The sequence below is a fragment of the Carassius auratus genome, chromosome 25, assembly GCF_003368295.1.
Source record: "Carassius auratus strain Wakin chromosome 25, ASM336829v1, whole genome shotgun sequence".
Classification (NCBI taxonomy): Eukaryota; Metazoa; Chordata; class Actinopteri; order Cypriniformes; family Cyprinidae; genus Carassius; species Carassius auratus.
In genome coordinates this window covers 1,728,769-1,748,803 of record NC_039267.1, presented here as the reverse complement: position 1 = coordinate 1,748,803, position 20,035 = coordinate 1,728,769, and the positions used below count along the sequence as shown (strand labels likewise).

At 42.6% G+C, this 20,035-nt stretch overlaps 1 protein-coding gene across 1 annotated transcript in view; it reads right to left on the bottom strand.

The window, feature by feature from the left end:
• Positions 1–20,035, bottom strand: part of LOC113042956 (contactin-1a-like) — a 551,632-nt gene that overhangs the window by 216,519 nt on the left and 315,078 nt on the right.

The window sequence follows — 20,035 nt, the reverse complement described above, 5'->3', positions numbered from 1 at the left end:
GTTTGCTGGGAGCAGGCATACACGTGTTTGTGAGTGGCTGCTGGGATAGCGATGCTAGCTGGAGCTTTGGTTTTAGGCTAATCACGCCCTCGGCTCCATCACTGCAGCCCAGACATACATTAAAGCCGTGAACGGGAAACCAGCCGCAGTGCTGGAAGCCCAGGAGCTGTTTGGGAAATGAATGAGGTGCCAGAGTCTGAGCAGAAACTGGAGAGCAATCAGGCAGAAATGTGTTTTAGCTTTAGCACGGTCGAACAGAGAGCAGTGATGTCACTTAAGTGTGTCTGTTCGGAGGCTTTTCATTGGCTGTTCATTTATAGTGTCCCAGAAAGATGAAGCCTTAAAAATGTTCATTTCTTCCGTGCCATTTATTTATTTTGGTCAGTTTTTTGTTATTTGTTTGATCTGGTTCCTGTTCAAGATTATTTTCTGGACAAAATAAAAATAAAACTATGGATATAATTATGACTTTTTATCTCCCAATTCAAACTTTTTTCTTGTAGATCTTTGTAAAAAATACAGAATTGGCAGAAAACAAGTCAGAATTATGAAATTATGTAGATATGTGATATAAACTCAGAATTATGAGATAATAAACTCGGAATTATGAGATAATAAACTTGGAATTATGAGATCATAAACTTGGAATTATGAGATAATAAACTCAGAATTATGAGATAATTCAGAATTATGAGAAAATTCAGAATTATGAGATCATAAACTTCGAATTATGAAATCATAAACTCGGAATTATGAGATCATAAACTCGGAATTATGAGATAATTCAGAATTATGAGAAAATTCAGAATTATGAGATCATAAACTCAGAATTATGAGAAAATTCAGAATTATGAGATCATAAACTCAGAATTATGAGAAAATTCAGAATTATGAGATCATAAACCTGTAATTATGGCTATTAATGCAGTATTGCGTTAAACTTAAATTGTGTGATAAAGACTCTGAATTATGAGATATTAACTCAAAATTGTGTGGCATAGGTTTTGTTTTTGTATTTCATAATGTGTAAATTGAAGGATTATTTTTGTAAATGATAATTACATTTAATGTGTAAATGATGACTCACTATTTTATTTTACCATAAAAAAGACAGAGCAAGTGTGTCTTTAAACCTCTTGACATTTCTGACATTTAAGGTCCAAATTAAGCGTGGTTTAGAACTGTGTTAATGGCAGATGAATGAACACAGAAGTGTTTTATATTCAGAACATGATAAGTGCAGTTGTTTCATTCTGCTGTTTATAGCACGAGACTCAAGTTCTCAGTTCAAGTCTTTATGAATGAGACTGAAATGAGATTTAGTTTTACAGTTTTACCTGCAGTTCTCATCTGTTGGGATCCGTAATTGGAGCGGGATGACTTTCATGTTGAGCTTTATGGCTGGTTTGTGGCAGAAATCATCATGTGTGCTGCTGTGCTGTAGTTATATAAGAGACTATCAATCATCTCAATTGAGCTGCTGTTAGTGGGAAAGTGTAAATGACCTCTGGCTCTAATCAATGAGCCACTTCAAGTGTTCTTCAGGACCCAATACTTGCCCTCTCCACTGTATTGAGAAACCGCTCTAAACAAGCTGAGCTGATTTATGAATGCTGGGCTTGGATTGGAAATCAGTCTGAAACGGGCTTTCAGTGATCTTCATTGATCTTGTTTCAATTTAACGGTTTATTCCTGCTGTAAACCAACAATGATCAGATACAACTTTGGTTTAAAGTCAACATAACATTAAACATATATATATATACACAGGAACAAAAACACAGGAAAAAATGTGGCATTATTCTAATGTAAATCAATCTGTGTTAAAGTGTAATGTATTTCTGTGATGCTCCGCTGTATTTTCAGCATCATTCCTCCAGTCTTCAGTGTCACATGATCTTCAGAAATCAGAATAATATGATCATTTACTGCTCAAGAAACATTTCTGATATTATCAATTAGAGCTGCACGATTAATCGTTAAAAGATCGCGATCTCGATTCAGACACCCTCTCGATCTCATTTCTAAAAGACGACGATTCCCCGAGTCTGTTAAACCTTTGACAAAGTCTTTCAGAGAGAGCTCTTACCATGTTTGGTTAAGAAACATCTTCACAAACAGTCTTTTCAACTACACAGTATTATATCTGTCTTACAGTCATTTATATTATCACAGAAATACTGGGATAAAGTTTATAGTTTAAATATAAACATTGATGTCTATATGGCAGCGATCAAAATATAACAAATCCCCTTTTGAAAGTACTGCGCTTTAAATAACGTTTGTGTCGATTGCATTGTTTCACCAATAGGTGGCGACAAGTGTCTTAATTTATTTGTGAATGAATTAATTTTTCATTCAAGAGAATCGTTCAAAAACGCTGATTCATCCAGAAATGAAACAAGTGTAGTAGGTTTATGAGTGAGTCGTTGAATCAGTGATCTAAACAACTTTTTCATCATTCTAATATTAAAAAACTGAGGTTTTAAATATATTATATATACACTACCAGTCAAAAGTTTTTGAACCATAAGATGTGTAATGTTTTTTTAAAGTCTCCTCTGCTCACCAAACTATATTTATCTGATCCAAAGTACAGCAAAAACAGTAAAGTTTTGAAATATTTTTACCATTTAAAATAACTGCTTTCACTTGAATGTATTTTAAAATGTAATTTATTTCTGTGATGCTCCGCTGTATTTTCAGCATCATCTTCAGTCTTCAGTGTCACATGATCTTCAGAAATCAGAATAATATGCTGTTTTGCCCTTCAAAAAAAACATTATTATTATTATTATTATTATTATTATTATTATGTTGAAAACAGATGAGTAGATTTTTTTCAGGTTTCTTTGATAGAAAGTTCAGAAGAACAATAATTGTGTGTTATGGAAATATTTTGTTATAAATGTCTGTCACACTTGATCAATTTAAAGAATCCTTGCAAAATAAAATAATTAATTTATATACTTGTGATAATGATAATGTTAATAGTAATAATAATAATAAAGAATCGTAGGAGAATCGTGATCTCTATATGAGATCAAAAAATCGTGATTCTCAATTTATCCAGAATCGTGCAGCCCTATTATCAATGTTAAACACAGTCGTGTAGAACTTTACAGGAATAGAAAGTTCAAAAGAACAGCATTTATTTGAAATATAAATCTAATATAATATAAGGTCTTTACTGTCACTTTTGATCAATTTTTGCATACTTGATGAATAAAAGTATACATTTTTTACTTACCATAAAATCTTGAATGGAAATGCATCAGTTTCCACAAAAATATTGAGCAGCACAACTGTGTTCAACATTGATAATAATCAGAAATGTTTCTTGAGCAGTAAATGATCATATTATTCTGATTTCTGAAGATCATGTGACACTGAAGACTGGAGGAATGATGCTGAAAATACAGCGGAGCATCACACACACACACACTGAAAGCGTGAGATCATTTAGTTTTCGTTATTTTTAGTAGTGTTTTTTGTTAATCCTCATGTTCCTGATGTCTTCTCACTTCAGTCTGTTCTTGTGTGTGTTCGCCTGAGGCCAGACTCATCTCAAACACTCGATCCTCTGCTGGTTTGGGTTTTCATTGTTTTCCAGTGAATCTGAAGCATGATGGATCGAGCCGAGGACGTCCACGAGACGCTTGTTCTCCAGTTATTATCAGTATATGTACAGATTCTCTGAGCGTATGATGTGAACAGGGCTGAGCTTGCTTTAATAACAGCTCATGTTTCTGATCTGAATTCAGGAGCAGCGTGACTTTGTAAACTTGGTTAATGAAGTCTAACGACAGGCTGGGAATCAATAATTCATTCTCAACTCTCTTTATGACTGATGATGGAGCAAACTCAGTCTGAAGAGCAGAATCTGGGTGTTTTTCTGAAACTGATTAGTATTTGAGGATTACTTTCAGAAATGCTCCATTTGTTTTAGAAACTTCATTCACAAAGAGTTCATTGAACAGTTGCTTTGTTGTGCTAATATTTCCAAGACTGGCAAATAAAATATACAAAATTAGGATTATTATCATTAACTAAAACTATTAAAATATTTTGTTACTTGAAATAAATTAACATTAACTCAACGAAAAAAGGCAAAAATTTATAAAAACTACATAGACAAATAAAAAAAAAGACAAAAACATAAATAAAAAACAAAAAAGCATTAAAAAGGATAAAAAAAATAAAGTTACTAAAATGGAAACAATCACTAATTATTTTTTAATGAATACAACAATGTTTATAATATAAATGTAAAAAAAGAATAAAAACAAAATAACAAAAAATATATATCTAGATAAATTAAATGAAAGGATTAAGCTAATAAAAAAACAATGTAAAGATGAAAAAAATAAAAATTATTTTGCAAATGACTAAAACTACATTTACAATATAAATGGCAAATATGGATATAAATAAAAAACACAAAATGACTAAACCAATAAAACTGCAAATGCATTTATATATATATATATATTACTAAAGCTAAATCTAAAATATGGATGGAAATATGGATTTTAAGAAATCACTTAATAAAAAAATAAAAATAAATAAAAACAAGCATTTGACCTCAAATTAAAATAGAAATGGAAAGTAACAATGAAAAGTAATTCAGGATATTAATGAAGACGTGTGTGTGACTGAAGTGTGTGTGTGTGTGTGTGTGCAGGTCGTGTGTGTGACTGAAGTGTGTGTGTGTGTGTGTGCAGGACGTGTGTGTGACTGAAGTGTGTGTGTGTGCAGGACGTGTGTGTGTCTGAAGTGTGTGTGTGTGCAGGACGTGTGTGTGTGTGCAGGACGTGTGTGTGACTGAAGTGTGTGTGTGTGTGTGCAGGACGTGTGTGTGTGACTGAAGTGTGTGTGTGTGCAGGACGTGTGTGTGACTGAAGTGTGTGTGTGTGCAGGACGTGTGTGTGACTGAAGTGTGTGTGTGTGCAGGACGTGTGTGTGACTGAAGTGTGTGTGTGTGTGTGTGCAGGTCGTGTGTGTGACTGAAGTGTGTGTGTGTGTGTGTGCAGGACGTGTGTGTGACTGAAGTGTGTGTGTGCAGGACGTGTGTGTGACTGAAGTGTGTGTGTGTGTGTGTGCAGGTCGTGTGTGTGACTGAAGTGTGTGTGTGTGTGTGCAGATGTGTGTGTGACTGAAGTGTGTGTGTGTGTGTGCAGGTCGTGTGTGTGACTGAAGTGTGTGTGTGTGTGCAGGACGTGTGTGTGACTGAAGTGTGTGTTTGTGACTGAAGTGTGTGTGTGTGCAGATGTGTGTGTGACTGAAGTGTGTGTGTGTGTGCAGATGTGTGTGTGACTGAAGTGTGTGTGTGTGACTGAAGTGTGTGTGTGTGCAGATGTGTGTGTGACTGAAGTGTGTGTTTGTGTGCAGGACGTGTGTGTGACTGAAGTGTGTGTGTGTGTGTGTGCAGGTCGTGTGTGTGACTGAAGTGTGTGTGTGCAGGACGTGTGTGTGACTGAAGTGTGTGTGTGTGTGTGCAGATGTGTGTGTGACTGAAGTGTGTGTGTGTGTGTGTGCAGGTCGTGTGTGTGACTGAAGTGTGTGTGTGTGTGCAGGAGGTGTGTGTGACTGAAGTGTGTGTGTGTGTGCAGATGTGTGTGTGACTGAAGTGTGTGTGTGTGCAGATGTGTGTGTGACTGAAGTGTGTGTGTGTGCAGGACGTGTGTGTGACTGAAGTGTGTGTGTGTGCAGGATGTGTGTGTGACTGAAGTGTGTGTGTGCAGGACGTGTGTGTGACTGAAGTGTGTGTGTGTGTGTGTGCAGGTCGTGTGTGTGACTGAAGTGTGTGTTTGTGTGCAGGACGTGTGTGTGACTGAAGTGTGTGTGTGTGTGTGCAGGTCGTGTGTGTGACTGAAGTGTGTGTTTGTGTGCAGGACGTGTGTGTGACTGAAGTGTGTGTGTGTGTGTGTGTGCAGGACGTGTGTGTGACTGAAGTGTGTGTGTGTGTGTGCAGGTCGTGTGTGTGACTGAAGTGTGTGTGTGTGTGCAGGACGTGTGTGTGACTGAAGTGTGTGTGTGTGTGCAGGACGTGTGTGTGACTGAAGTGTGTGTGTGTGTGCAGGTCGTGTGTGTGACTGAAGTGTGTGTGTGTGTGTGTGCAGGTCGTGTGTGTGACTGAAGTGTGTGTGTGTGTGCAGGACGTGTGTGTGACTGAAGTGTGTGTGTGTGTGCAGGACGTGTGTGTGACTGAAGTGTGTGTGTGACTGAAGTGTGTGTGTGCAGGACGTGTGTGTGACTGAAGTGTGTGTGTGTGTGTGTGCAGGTCGTGTGTGTGACTGAAGTGTGTGTTTGTGTGCAGGACGTGTGTGTGACTGAAGTGTGTGTGTGTGTGTGTGCAGGTCGTGTGTGTGACTGAAGTGTGTGTGTGTGTGTGCAGGTCGTGTGTGTGACTGAAGTGTGTGTTTGTGTGCAGGACGTGTGTGTGACTGAAGTGTGTGTGTGTGTGTGTGTGCAGGACGTGTGTGTGACTGAAGTGTGTGTGTGTGTGTGCAGGTCGTGTGTGTGACTGAAGTGTGTGTGTGTGTGCAGGACGTGTGTGTGACTGAAGTGTGTGTGTGTGTGCAGGACGTGTGTGTGACTGAAGTGTGTGTGTGTGTGCAGGTCGTGTGTGTGACTGAAGTGTGTGTGTGTGTGTGTGCAGGTCGTGTGTGTGACTGAAGTGTGTGTGTGTGTGCAGGACGTGTGTGTGACTGAAGTGTGTGTGTGTGTGCAGGACGTGTGTGTGACTGAAGTGTGTGTGTGACTGAAGTGTGTGTGTGCAGGACGTGTGTGTGGCTGAAGTGTGTGTGTGTGCAGATGTGTGTGTGACTGAAGTGTGTGTGTGTGCAGGTCGTGTGTGTGACTGAAGTGTGTGTGTGTGCAGGACGTGTGTGTGACTGAAGTGTGTGTGTGTGTGCAGGACGTGTGTGTGACTGAAGTGTGTGTGTGACTGAAGTGTGTGTGTGTGTGTGTGTGCAGGACGTGTGTGTGGCTGAAGTGTGTGTGTGTGCAGATGTGTGTGTGACTGAAGTGTGTGTGTGTGTGCAGGTCGTGTGTGACTGAAGTGTGTGTTTGTGCAGGACGTGTGTGTGTCTGAAGTGTGTGTGTGTGCAGGACGTGTGTGTGACTGAAGTGTGTGTGTGTGTGTGCAGGACGTGTGTGTGTGACTGAAGTGTGTGTGTGTGCAGGACGTGTGTGTGACTGAAGTGTGTGTTTGTGTGCAGGACGTGTGTGTGACTGAAGTGTGTGTGTGTGCAGGACGTGTGTGTGACTGAAGTGTGTGTGTGTGTGTGCAGGACGTGTGTGTGACTGAAGTGTGTGTGTGTGCAGATGTGTGTGTGACTGAAGTGTGTGTGTGTGTGTGTGTGTGCAGGACGTGTGTGTGACTGAAGTGTGTGTGTGTGTGTGCAGGACGTGTGTGTGACTGAAGTGTGTGTGTGTGTGTGCAGGACGTGTGTGTGTGACTGAAGTGTGTGTGTGTGCAGGACGTGTGTGTGACTGAAGTGTGTGTTTGTGTGCAGGACGTGTGTGTGACTGAAGTGTGTGTGTGTGCAGGACGTGTGTGTGACTGAAGTGTGTGTGTGTGTGTGCAGGACGTGTGTGTGACTGAAGTGTGTGTGTGTGCAGGACGTGTGTGTGACTGAAGTGTGTGTGTGTGTGTGCAGGACGTGTGTGTGACTGAAGTGTGTGTGTGTGCAGGACGTGTGTGTGACTGAAGTGTGTGTGTGTGTGTGCAGGACGTGTGCGTGACTGAAGTGTGTGTGTGTGTGTGCAGATGTGTGTGTGACTGAAGTGTGTGTGTGTGCAGATGTGTGTGTGACTGAAGTGTGTGTGTGTGCAGGTCGTGTGTGTGACTGAAGTGTGTGTGTGTGCAGAAGTCTGTGTGACTGAAGTGTGTGTGTGTGCAGGACGTGTGTGTGACTGAAGTGTGTGTGTGCAGGACGTGTGTGTGACTGAAGTGTGTGTGTGTGCAGGTCGTGTGTGTGACTGAAGTGTGTGTTTGTGTGCAGGACGTGTGTGTGACTGAAGTGTGTGTGTGTGCAGGACGTGTGTGTGACTGAAGTGTGTGTGTGTGCAGGACGTGTGTGTGACTGAAGTGTGTGTGTGTGCAGAAGTGTGTGTGACTGAAGTGTGTGTGTGTGCAGGACGTGTGTTTGGCTGAAGTGTGTGTGACTGAAGTGTGTGTGTGTGCAGGACGTGTGTGTGACTGAAGTGGTGTGTGTGTGCAGGACGTGTGTGTGACTGAAGTGTGTGTGTGTGCAGGACGTGTGTGTGACTGAAGTGTGTGTGTGTGTGCAGGACGTGTGTGTGACTGAAGTGTGTGTGTGTGCAGGACGTGTGTGTGACTGAAGTGTGTGTGTGTGTGCAGGACGTGTGTGTGACTGAAGTGTGTGTGTGTGTGTGCAGGTCGTGTGTGTGACTGAAGTGTGTGTTTGTGTGCAGGACGTGTGTGTGACTGAAGTGTGTGTGTGTGCAGATGTGTGTGTGACTGAAGTGTGTGTGTGTGCAGATGTGTGTGTGACTGAAGTGTGTGTGTGTGTGTGCAGGACGTGTGTGTTACTGAAATGTGTCTGTGTGTGCAGGACGTGTGTGTGACTGAAGTGTGTGTGTGTGTGTGTGTGTGCAGGTCGTGTGTGTGACTGAAGTGTGTGTGTGTGTGCAGGTCGTGTGTGACTGAAGTGTGTGTTTGTGCAGGACGTGTGTGTGACTGAAGTGTGTGTGTGTGCAGGTCGTGTGTGACTGAAGTGTGTGTTTGTGCAGGACGTGTGTGTGACTGAAGTGTGTGTGTGTGCAGGACGTGTGTGTGTGACTGAAGTGTGTGTTTGTGTGCAGGACGTGTGTGTGACTGAAGTGTGTGTGTGTGCAGGACGTGTGTGTGACTGAAGTGTGTGTGTGTGTGTGTGCAGGTCGTGTGTGTGACTGAAGTGTGTGTGTGCAGGACGTGTGTGTGACTGAAGTGTGTGTGTGTGTGTGTGTGTGTGTGTGTGTGTGCAGGTCGTGTGTGTGACTGAAGTGTGTGTGTGTGTGTGCAGGACGTGTGTGTGACTGAAGTGTGTGTGTGTGTGTGTGCAGGTCGTGTGTGTGACTGAAGTGTGTGTGTGTGTGTGTGCAGGTCGTGTGTGTGACTGAAGTGTGTGTGTGTGTGCAGGACGTGTGTGTGACTGAAGTGTGTGTGTGTGTGCAGGACGTGTGTGTGACTGAAGTGTGTGTGTGTGTGTGTGCAGGACGTGTGTGTGTGTGTGTGTGCAGGTCGTGTGTGTGACTGAAGTGTGTGTGTGTGTGTGTGTGTGTGTGCAGGTCGTGTGTGTGACTGAAGTGTGTGTGTGTGTGTGCAGGTCGTGTGTGTGACTGAAGTGTGTGTGTGTGTGTGCAGGTCGTGTGTGACTGAAGTGTGTGTCTGTGCAGGACGTGTGTGTGACTGAAGTGTGTGTGTGCAGGTCGTGTGTGTGACTGAAGTGTGTGTGTGTGTGTGCAGGTCGTGTGTGACTGAAGTGTGTGTGTGTGCAGGACGTGTGTGTGACTGAAGTGTGTGTGTGCAGGACGTGTGTGTGACTGAAGTGTGTGTGTGTGCAGGACGTGTGTGTGACTGAAGTGTGTGTGTGTGTGCAGGACGTGTGGTGACTGAAGTGTGTGTGTGTGTGTGCAGGTCGTGTGTGTGACTGAAGTGTGTGTGTGTGCAGGACGTGTGTGTGACTGAAGTGTGTGTGTGTGTGTGCAGGGTCGTGTGTGACTGAAGTGTGTGTCTGTGCAGGACGTGTGTGTGACTGAAGTGTGTGTGTGTGCAGAAGTCTGTGTGACTGAAGTGGTGTGTGTGCAGGACGTGTGTGTGACTGAAGTGTGTGTGTGCAGGACGTGTGTGTGACTGAAGTGTGTGTGTGTGCAGGACGTGTGTGTGACTGAAGTGTGTGTGTGTGTGCAGGACGTGTGTGTGACTGAAGTGTGTGTGTGTGTGTGCAGGACGTGTGTGTGACTGAAGTGTGTGTGTGCAGGACGTGTGTGTGACTGAAGTGTGTGTGTGCAGGACGTGTGTGTGACTGAAGTGTGTGTGTGTGCAGGACGTGTGTGTGACTGAAGTGTGTGTGTGTGTGTGTGTGCAGGACGTGTGTGTGACTGAAGTGTGTGTGTGCAGGACGTGTGTGTGACTGAAGTGTGTGTGTGTGTGCAGACGTGTGTGTGACTTGAAGTGTGTGTGTGTGCAGGACGTGTGTGTGACTGAAGTGTGTGTGTGTGCAGGACGTGTGTGTGACTGAAGTGTGTGTGTGCAGGACGTGTGTGTGACTGAAGTGTGTGTGTGTGCAGGACGTGTGTGTGACTGAAGTGTGTGTGTGTGCAGGACGTGTGTGTGACTGAAGTGTGTGTGTGCAGGACGTGTGTGTGACTGAAGTGTGTGTTTGTGCAGGTCGTGTGTGTGACTGAAGTGTGTGTGTGCAGGACGTGTGTGTGACTGAAGTGTGTGTGTGTGTGCAGGCTCTGTGGTGTGTGTCAGACGCTCAGAGCTGATGAAGGTCTGGTCAGGGTTCGAGACGCCTCTAGAGCACCGCAGGATCATCATTAGTCAAACACACAGCTCAGTTCAGCTCATTTCAACAGAGTTATTCATGTGTGCTGCAGGACACTGAGACGGAGCAGAAATGTGATTGTGTGAGACTCTGATCTGTGTGTGAGTTTGATCAGACACAAACAATCATTTATCAATTCCATTTGAATGAATGAAAGAATTATGCATTTATATAGCGCTTTATGTCTGTAAATGTGCCTCGTCTGTGGGATTTTATCATTGGTTTTCTGGTGAAAAAGGTCTAATCACTTAGTAAAGTCACAGCTCTCTCTCCTCACTCATGATGTGAATCATTCATGTCTCTCACACTCACTCACACACACACACACACACACACACACACGCTTGGCTAATGTTCACTATTAGCTGTATAGCAGTGATTCTTGCCTAAGGTTCAGAACGTAAACACAGAAGCGTTCCTGAAATCTTTTCCCATTAAGGAGCGTCTCAGATTCTCCGGAGGCATGTCTGTCCGGACGGAAGGGTTCATCAGTTCCGAAGTGGAACTGCAGCCTCTGGGCACCACGGCAACGGAACGCTGATGTTCCCATGGTGATACAATCTCCCGTTTTAATTGAATCCTGGTCTGGGCTGATGGACAGCAGTTAAACTTCCCTGTGAGACTGAAGCGATGCTGTGATGTCAGTGAACGCTGCAGGGAATCCTTACATACAGGAATGACAGGTGACATGTCCAGTAATGAAAGACCCCGGTATTAAGAATCAGAATCAGAATGAGCTTTATTGCCAGGTATGTTCACACATATTAGGAATTTGTTTTCGTGACAGAAGCTCCGCAGTACAACAGAATGACAGTGACAGAACAAAAAACACAAAATGGAATAAAAAAATAGATAAGGAATGAAAATATACAAATTGACAATGTATGGCAGGTATGTTACAGTGAGCATTATGTATGTACAGGTATATTATGTGCAAAAAATTAAGTGTACGCTAAGTGTGTGTGTTAGATAAGTGTATGTATATATAAATATAAATAGTGAAGTGTGTTCCAGACACACTCTTGCAGTTTAAATCTAAAGATCCATCTCTTTAACCTGGCTTACACATAACATACTAATATGCTTTTAATATCCAAATCCGTTAAAGTATTTTTAGGCTGCATTAATTAGGTAAACCGGAACCGGAAACACTTCACATAACACCGTACTTTCTACATCATTAGAAGAATGGCATCTACGCTAATATTAGTCTGTTTCTCTCTTGTTCCGAGGTCACCGTAGCCACCAGATCCAGTCTGTATCCAGATCAGAGGGTGAATGAGTGAAAGAGGAGTGTACAGAGGAGTGAAGGAGGAGTGTACAGAGGAGTGAAGGAGGAGTGTACAGAGGACTGAAGGAGGTGTATACAGAGGAGTGAAGGAGGAGTGTACAGAGGAGTGAAGGAGGAGTGTACAGAGGAGTGAAGGAGGAGTGTACAGAGGACTGAAGGAGGTGTATACAGAGGAGTGAAGGAGGAGTGTACAGAGGAGTGAAGGAGGAGTGTACAGAGGAGTGAAGGAGGAGTGTACAGAGGAGTGAAGGAGGAGTGTACAGAGGACTGAAGGAGGTGTATACAGAGGAGTGAAGGAGGTGAGTACAGAGGAATGAAGAAGTGTACAAATGAGTGAAGGAGGAGTGAAGGAGGAGTGTACAGAGGAGTGAAGGAGTGTACAAATGAGTGAAGGAGGAGTGAAGGAGGAGTGTACAGAGGAGTGAAGGAGTGTACAAATGAGTGAAGAAGGAGTGAAGGAGGAGTGTACAGAGGAGTGAAGGAGTGTACAAATGAGTGAAGAAGGAGTGTACAGAGGAGTGAAGGAGGAGTGTACAGAGGAGTGAAGGAGGTGAGTAAAGAGGAGTGAAGGAGTGTACAAATGAGTGAAGGAGGAGTGTACAGAGGAGTGAAGGAGTGTACAAATGAGTGAAGAAGGAGTGTACAGAGGAGTGAAGGAGGTGAGTACAGAGGAGTGAAGGAGTGTACAAATGAGTGAAGGAGTGTACAGAGGAGTGAAAGAGGAGTGTACAGAGGAGTGAAGGAGTGTACAAATGAGTGAAGGAGGAGTGTACAGAGGAGTGAAGGAGGAGTGTACAGAGGAGTGAAGGAGGTGTATACAGAGGAGTGAAGGAGGAGTGTACAGAGGACTGAAGGAGGTGTATACAGAGGAGTGAAGGAGGAGTGTACAGAGAAGTGAAGGAGGTGAGTACAGAGGAGTGAAGGAGGAGTGTACATAGGTGTGAAGGAGGAGTGTACAAATGAGTGAAGGAGTGTACAGAGGAGTGAAGGAGGAGTGTACAAATGAGTGAAGGAGTGTACAGAGGAGTGAAGGAGGAGTGTACAGAGGAGTGAAGGAGGTGAGTACAGAGGAGTGAAGGAGTGTACAAATGAGTGAAGGAGGAGTGTACAGAGGAGTGAAGGAGGAGTGTACAAATGAGTGAAGGAGTGTACAGAGGAGTGAAGGAGGAGTGTACAGAGGAGTGAAGGAGGTGAGTACAGAGGAGTGAAGGAGTGTACAAATGAGTGAAGGAGGAGTGTACAGAGGAGTGAAGGAGGTGAGTTCAAAGGAGTGGAGGAGTGTACAAATGAGTGAAGGAGGTGAGTACAGAGGATTGAAGGAGTGTACAAATGAGTGAAGGAGGAGTGTACAGAGGAGTGAAAGAGGAGTGTACAGAGGAGTGAAGGAGTGTACAAATGAGTGAAGGAGGAGTGTACAAATGAGTGAAGGAGTGTACAGAGGAGTGAAGGAGGAGTGTACAGAGGAGTGAAGGAGGTGAGTACAGAGGAGTGAAGGAGTGTACAAATGAGTGAAGGAGGAGTGTACAGAGGAGTGAAGGAGGTGAGTTCAAAGGAGTGGAGGAGTGTACAAATGAGTGAAGGAGGAGTGTACAGAGGAGTTAAGGAGGTGAGTACAGAGGATTGAAGGAGTGTACAAATGAGTGAAGGAGGAGTGTACAGAGGAGTGTACAGAGGAGTGAAGGAGTGTACAAATGAGTGAAGGAGGAGTGTACAGAGGAGTGTACAGAGGAGTGAAGGAGGAGTGTACAGAGGAGTGAAGGAGGTGAGTACAGAGGAGTGAAGGAGTGTACAAATGAGTGAAGGAGGAGTGTACAGAGGAGTGAAGGAGGTGAGTACAGAGGAGTGAAGGAGTGTACAAATGAGTGAAGGAGGAGTGTACAGAGGAGTGAAAGAGGAGTGTACAGAGGAGTGAAGGAGTGTACAAATGAGTGAAGGAGGAGCGTACAGAGGAGTGTACAGAGGAGTGAAGGAGGAGTGTACAGAGGAGTGAAGGAGGAGTGTACAGAGGAGTGAAGGAGGAGTGTACAGAGGACTGAAGGAGGTGTATCAGGGCTCCAGACTGCGACCAAATGGTCGCATTTTGCGACCAAATTTTGAGAGTGTGCGACTGAATTTTACATCCAGTCGCGCACGTGCGACCAGTAGATTTGCACACGCACGCACGCAAACACACACACACTTGCACACATACTAATGAGACGCGAGCACACACTCGCGTCTCATTGAGTGACGCCTGTCTGTGAGGCGGCAAATGCGTGTGAGAAGAATAGGGAATGGCCACTGTAATAAGTGGCTAAAATGTGTAGAGGGGGAGGGGCCTATAGATAATTGAGCGCGCGTAAACATCTGTGGGAAGGAAACCGAGACAAATATCATCACAACCTGGTATGTGCATGCGTCTGAGCTATGAGCAAGCGAACTATTGATTCGTTCTTCCGACCTGCGGCTAGTGTACCAGTGCCAGAGTCTAGTGTCACCGTCAGATGATGATTCAGAGTCAGAGGTTGGTGGGGCGGAAAAAAGTCCGCAGCAGGGCCGGCCCGCGGTATAGGCAAATGCTAAGGGCGCCACTCATCCATAGGGGCGCCAGAATGAGTGAATTTTTTTTTTTTTTTTTGCATATTTTTTTTTAATAATAGGCTACTATTTAAAAACCATTCATTCGAAACACTTCCAAAAAAAAAAAAAAAAAAAGTCCGGCTCTTCGATCTTACCCCGCCCATGCATCGAGTGCTTGAAGTGCGTCAGAAACAGAGCGCGCGCACGATCAATTGTTGGTAATTTGTTGTGTAGCGTGCCCGACGCCGCATCCAATGTAGACAGCACTGCTTTTGTTAACACACAGCTCGTAGAAACGGGCCTGGCGGCTCGCGCCAGTTCTAGACACGGTGAAAGTTTCCTGATTGTGACGGAAGGCCGAATTTACATGACACATTATAAATGAGCATAGTCTGCGATAGATACAGTGCCAAAAAGAAGAGAAGAGGATAAAGACAGAGGTAAAGATGTAGTGAAAGAACAATTTATTGCATAGGAGTAAGATACTATAATTTCATGGCAGTTATTTTTACCTTAAACTTAATGTTAGCAGTTGTTCTGAGTTCTGAGTCCCCAGACTGTGATTTTGTACAATCATGTCAGTTTTAAGACGCATTTTTTATTATCACTTTTTTATTAATGTTTTACTCTACAGTTGTGCAGTTTTGGGGGGATACAGTACAGGCCAAAAGTTTGGAAACATTACTATTTTTAATGTTTTTGAAAGAAGTTTCTTCTGCTCATCAAGCCTGCATTTATTTGATCAAAAATACAGAAAAAATGTAATATTGTGATATATTATTACAATTTAAAATAATTTGTTTTCAATTTATACTTTAAATTATCATTTATTTCTGTGATGCAAAGCTGAATTTTCAGCATCATTACTCCATTCTTCAGTGTCACATGTGGCATCCAGTCTATCACATGATCCTTTAGAAATCATTCTAATATGATGATTTATTATGAGTGTTGGAAACAGTTCTGCTGTAATGTGTGTGTGTGATAAATATATATATATATATATATATATATATATATATATATATATATATATATATATATGCTAAAGCATGAACACAATGACAGGGTGAAATGGGCTGTGATGCATGGGGCGCCAGGTAAAATCTTGCCTAGGGCAGCAAATTGGTCAGGGCCGGCCCTGGTCCACACTCACCATTTTCGAGAAGACTGGCTGTAAGAATTCAGATGGCTGAGGTACTATAAGCATTAGAACTACCTTTCACCAAATACAAAAGCCAGCTCGACCTTCAAAGGAAGAATGGCTTAAAACTTAATGAAACATACAACAACGATACAGCATGCACACAAACCTTTTTACTATGCACATTTTTTATTCTGAGTGTATGGAATTTTGTTTACTATTTGTACTGTCATGACAGCGATGGTGCTGTCAGTTTACCTTTGTAATAATAAAACTTTGTAATCATCGGGAAGGAGGAGGCGGGAACCGGCGCACAATCAAAAACATTTTAATAATCAAAAGTAAACACAAAACAGCGCGTCAGCCCCTCACGGCGACTGACGCGCACAAATAAAAAGCAAACATAAAATAATATCCCAGGCCTGGTCCTCTCTCGTCCTTCACTATAGTCGCTCCAGTTTTATATCCTTCCATCTCCTACGTGGGACTCGATACTGGTGGTGGGGCGCAGGTGTAGCTCATCTCCAATCACTACACCTGGCCTCACTCCTCGTTCCTACGCCTCTCGGCCCCGCCCCACTCGCCACAACCTTGTTGTTGCATCTTCAAAAGTGCAGAATAAAATGTGACACTGAATTTGAAACAGCACATTGTAATTTCTGCATCTATTATTAAAGTATTTATTAGTAATACAGTGGAAATTAGTAGATTTGGTTAGCATATTGACTTACGGTGTGCGCCCCTAAATTTTCTGGTTGTGCCCCTAAAATTTTCAGTTGGGGGCCACCGTGCTCCTAGTTAAAAAAGTTAGTCTGGAGCCCTGTGTATACAGAGGAGTGAAGGAGGAGTGTACAGAGAAGTGAAGGAGGTGAGTACAGAGGAGTGAAGGAGGAGTGTACATAGGTGTGAAGGAGGTGAGTACAGAGGAATGAAGGAGTGTACAAATGAGTGAAGGAGTGTACAGAGGAGTGAAGGAGGAGTGTACAAATGAGTGAAGGAGTGTACAGAGGAGTGAAGGAGGAGTGTACAGAGGAGTGAAGGAGGTGAGTACAGAGTAGTGAAGGAGTGTACAAATGAGTGGAGGAGGAGTGTACAGAGGAGTGAAGGAGGTGAGTACAAAGGAGTGGAGGAGTGTACAAATGAGTGAAGGAGGAGTGTACAGAGGAGTGAAGGAGGTGAGTACAGAGGATTGAAGGAGTGTACAAATGAGTGAAGGAGGAGTGTACAGAGGAGTGAAAGAGGAGTGTACAGAGGAGTGAAGGAGTGTACAAATGAGTGAAGGAGGAGTGTACAGAGGAGTGAAGGAGGAGTATACAGAGGAGTGAAGGAGGTGAGTACAGAGGAGTGAAGGAGTGTACAAATGAGTGAAGGAGGAGTGTACAGAGGAGTGAAGGAGGTGAGTACAGAGGAGTGAAGGAGTGTACAAATGAGTGAAGGAGGAGTGTACAGAGGAGTGAAAGAGGAGTGTACAGAGGAGTGAAGGAGAGTACAAATGAGTGAAGGAGGAGTGTACAGAGGAGTGAAAGAGGAGTATACAGAGGAGTGAAGGAGGTGAGTACAGAGGAGTGAAGGAGTGTACAAATGAGTGAAGGAGGAGTGTACAGAGGAGTGAAGGAGGTGAGTACAGAGGAGTGAAGGAGTGTACAAATGAGTGGAGGAGGAGTGTACAGAGGAGTGAAGGAGGTGAGTACAGAGGAGTGAAGGAGTGTACAAATGAGTGAAGGAGGTGAGTACAGAGGAGTGAAGGAGTGTACAAATGAGTGGAGGAGTGTACAGAGGAGTGAAGGAGTGTACAAATGAGTGAAGGAGGAGTGTACAGAGGAGTGAAGGAGGTGAGTACAAAGGAGTGAAGGAGGTGAGTACAGAGGAGTGAAGGAGTGTACAAATGAGTGAAGGAGGAGTGTACAGAGGAGTGAAGGAGGACTGTACATAGATGTGAAGGAGGAGTGTACAGAGGAGTGAAGGAGGTGAGTACAAAGGAGTGAAGGAGGTGTGTACAAAGGAGTGAATGAGGAGTGTAGGAGGTGTGTACAGAGGAGTGAGTGAGGACTGTACAGAGGAGTGAAGGAGGAGTGTGCAGAGGAGTGGAGGAGGAGTGTACACAGGATTGAATGAGGAGTGTGCAGTGGAGTGAAAGAGGAGTGAGGAGGTGAGTGTACAGAGAAGGACAGACTCATTCGCCTCTGAATGATGCGAGGTGTTTGAGGAGTCTGATCTCCACACAGACCTTTGATCTGGTCCTGATCTGAATCCTGACAGATCCGCAGCGTCTCAGTAAACTTAAACACACACACACACACACACACAGAAAGAGATAGAGCAGTGCTCATCAGTGTTTGGAATAACGGCGTTTAAAAGAACGGCGTTAGGTAACGACGTTATTTTTTCAGTAACGCAGTAATTTAACTAATTACTTTTCCCGTCGTTACAACGCTGTTAACGTTACTGAACGTTAAATGCGGTGCGTTACTATGCATTGATTTAATAAACTGTGCAATCCGAACGGACCCCTGGCTCACACAGCAGTGGGTTAATGACGAGATAAGCAATTATGATTAGCTAAGGCAGAATCATGTGTTTCATGGTAGCCAATCAGAGCCAGTGTTTTTACACACATGCCGGCACGCGGCTGCGCCAGCGGCGCCAAACACACACACACACGCAACAGCTACACAGAGATTCGCAGCAGCAGCAGAAATGGCGAGTCAGGAGCAATCCGATGAAAAGTTGGCATTTTCAAGGTGGAGATATAAGCACTACTTCAAATTCATTGTGGTCAAAGGCAAGAATGTGCATGTAATGTGTACATGTAATGTGTGACACGCATCTACAAAGCTAGTGGCCAAAAACACTTTTCTTACAAAGATAATACTTGAAGTGAAGGATAAAACTCTTGCTGTCTGTTGACGTGCAATAAATATTGAAAGTTATGTACCTGTCTGTTCTACTCATTTCAAATGACTTGTGAAAACTGAAAAAAAAAAAAAAAAAGTACAAATTCTCTCACATGTAGCAACTTTTTTACAGTAACGCAAATAGTTACTTTCCCTGGTAACGAGTTACTTTTATTATAGAGTAATTCAGTTACTAACTCGGTTACTTTTTGGAACAAGTAGTGAGTAACTATAACTAATTACTTTTTTAAAGTAACGTTCCCAACAGTGTTGCTCATGTGTTGACGTGTTGATCTGGGGCAGAGAGGATCTGCAGCGGGAGATCTACCAGGATCACAAGGGTCTGCAGGTAAACAGGTATCAACTGGTAACATCATTAAATTAAATAATGTTTCTCAGTTTATGATGAACACATTTCATTTCATAAAATATTTGGCCTATCCATTGTAACACATTACTTCATAAAATACATTTTAATAAAAAAAAGTAATACATTTACAGTTTTATCATATTTTTACTTAATTATTTATTTGATTTATTCATATTTAGATTATTTTTATTTACCTTATTATTTAATATGCACACTCGCATTACTTTTTAATATTTTAATTGTATTATTATTTTTAAACCATTTGCATACACACACTATTCTTTAAAATATGTATATATTAATTATTTGTATTAGTATTATTTAATTTATTGTTTTAACGTGTAGACACAGATTGCTTTTTATTTCATTTATTAATTTTATTTTTATTTACTTTTTATATCATGTATGTGCATTAATTGTGTATATTTATCTACAGAAATGTTTTGCATTAAAACTTTTAGATCTAAATATTTTAAATCACAAGGAACACAAATTCAGCCAAATGTGTCACTATAAATTAAAATAAATAATTTTCATATAAATAATGTGTTCATAAATATAGTTTTAGTGATATCTGTTGCAGTGATTCACGAGTGGATGAGGGTGTTTCTAAAAGTTATATTAACTGGCTCGGTTTTGAGTCCCACCATGAAATCAAATTAACAGCATTCATTTTACAATAAGACTTCAGGGGCATAAAATAACTTGTCAGGGCTGTTTCTGAAATATGTTAGCAAATCAAAGAATGAAAGCACTGGCCGCTTCAGTGAAATCAGCTTCATTTCTCAAGGCGTCCGTCTCATCTCTGACTTAATGAACATCTCAGACGTGCTGACATTCTCCCAGCTCAGCTATCACAGCTGACATTTAGCAGCGTCTGATCGTTACACAGCTCCTTCAGAGCTGAATCTGAGAGATACCAGCAGAAAGAGACTCTCCAGTCACTGTCAACACAAAATGTCAAAGCAGCAAATATTAGAGTTATGATCGTGCACTCTGATTCATCTTCAGCCTCTCATGTTCACACTGTGAAGTGCAAAGCATCTAATTCTGTTATAAAGAGCAGTTAAGGCCCATTTACACCAAGGACAAGAACTATAACCATAAAGATAAAGTTCTAAGAATCATTGAGCTGATCAACGATAAAACACTGAAAGCCAATCAGAATCCATTCTGTTTTAAAGAACTTAGAATAAATGGATGCTATTATGTGGTTGT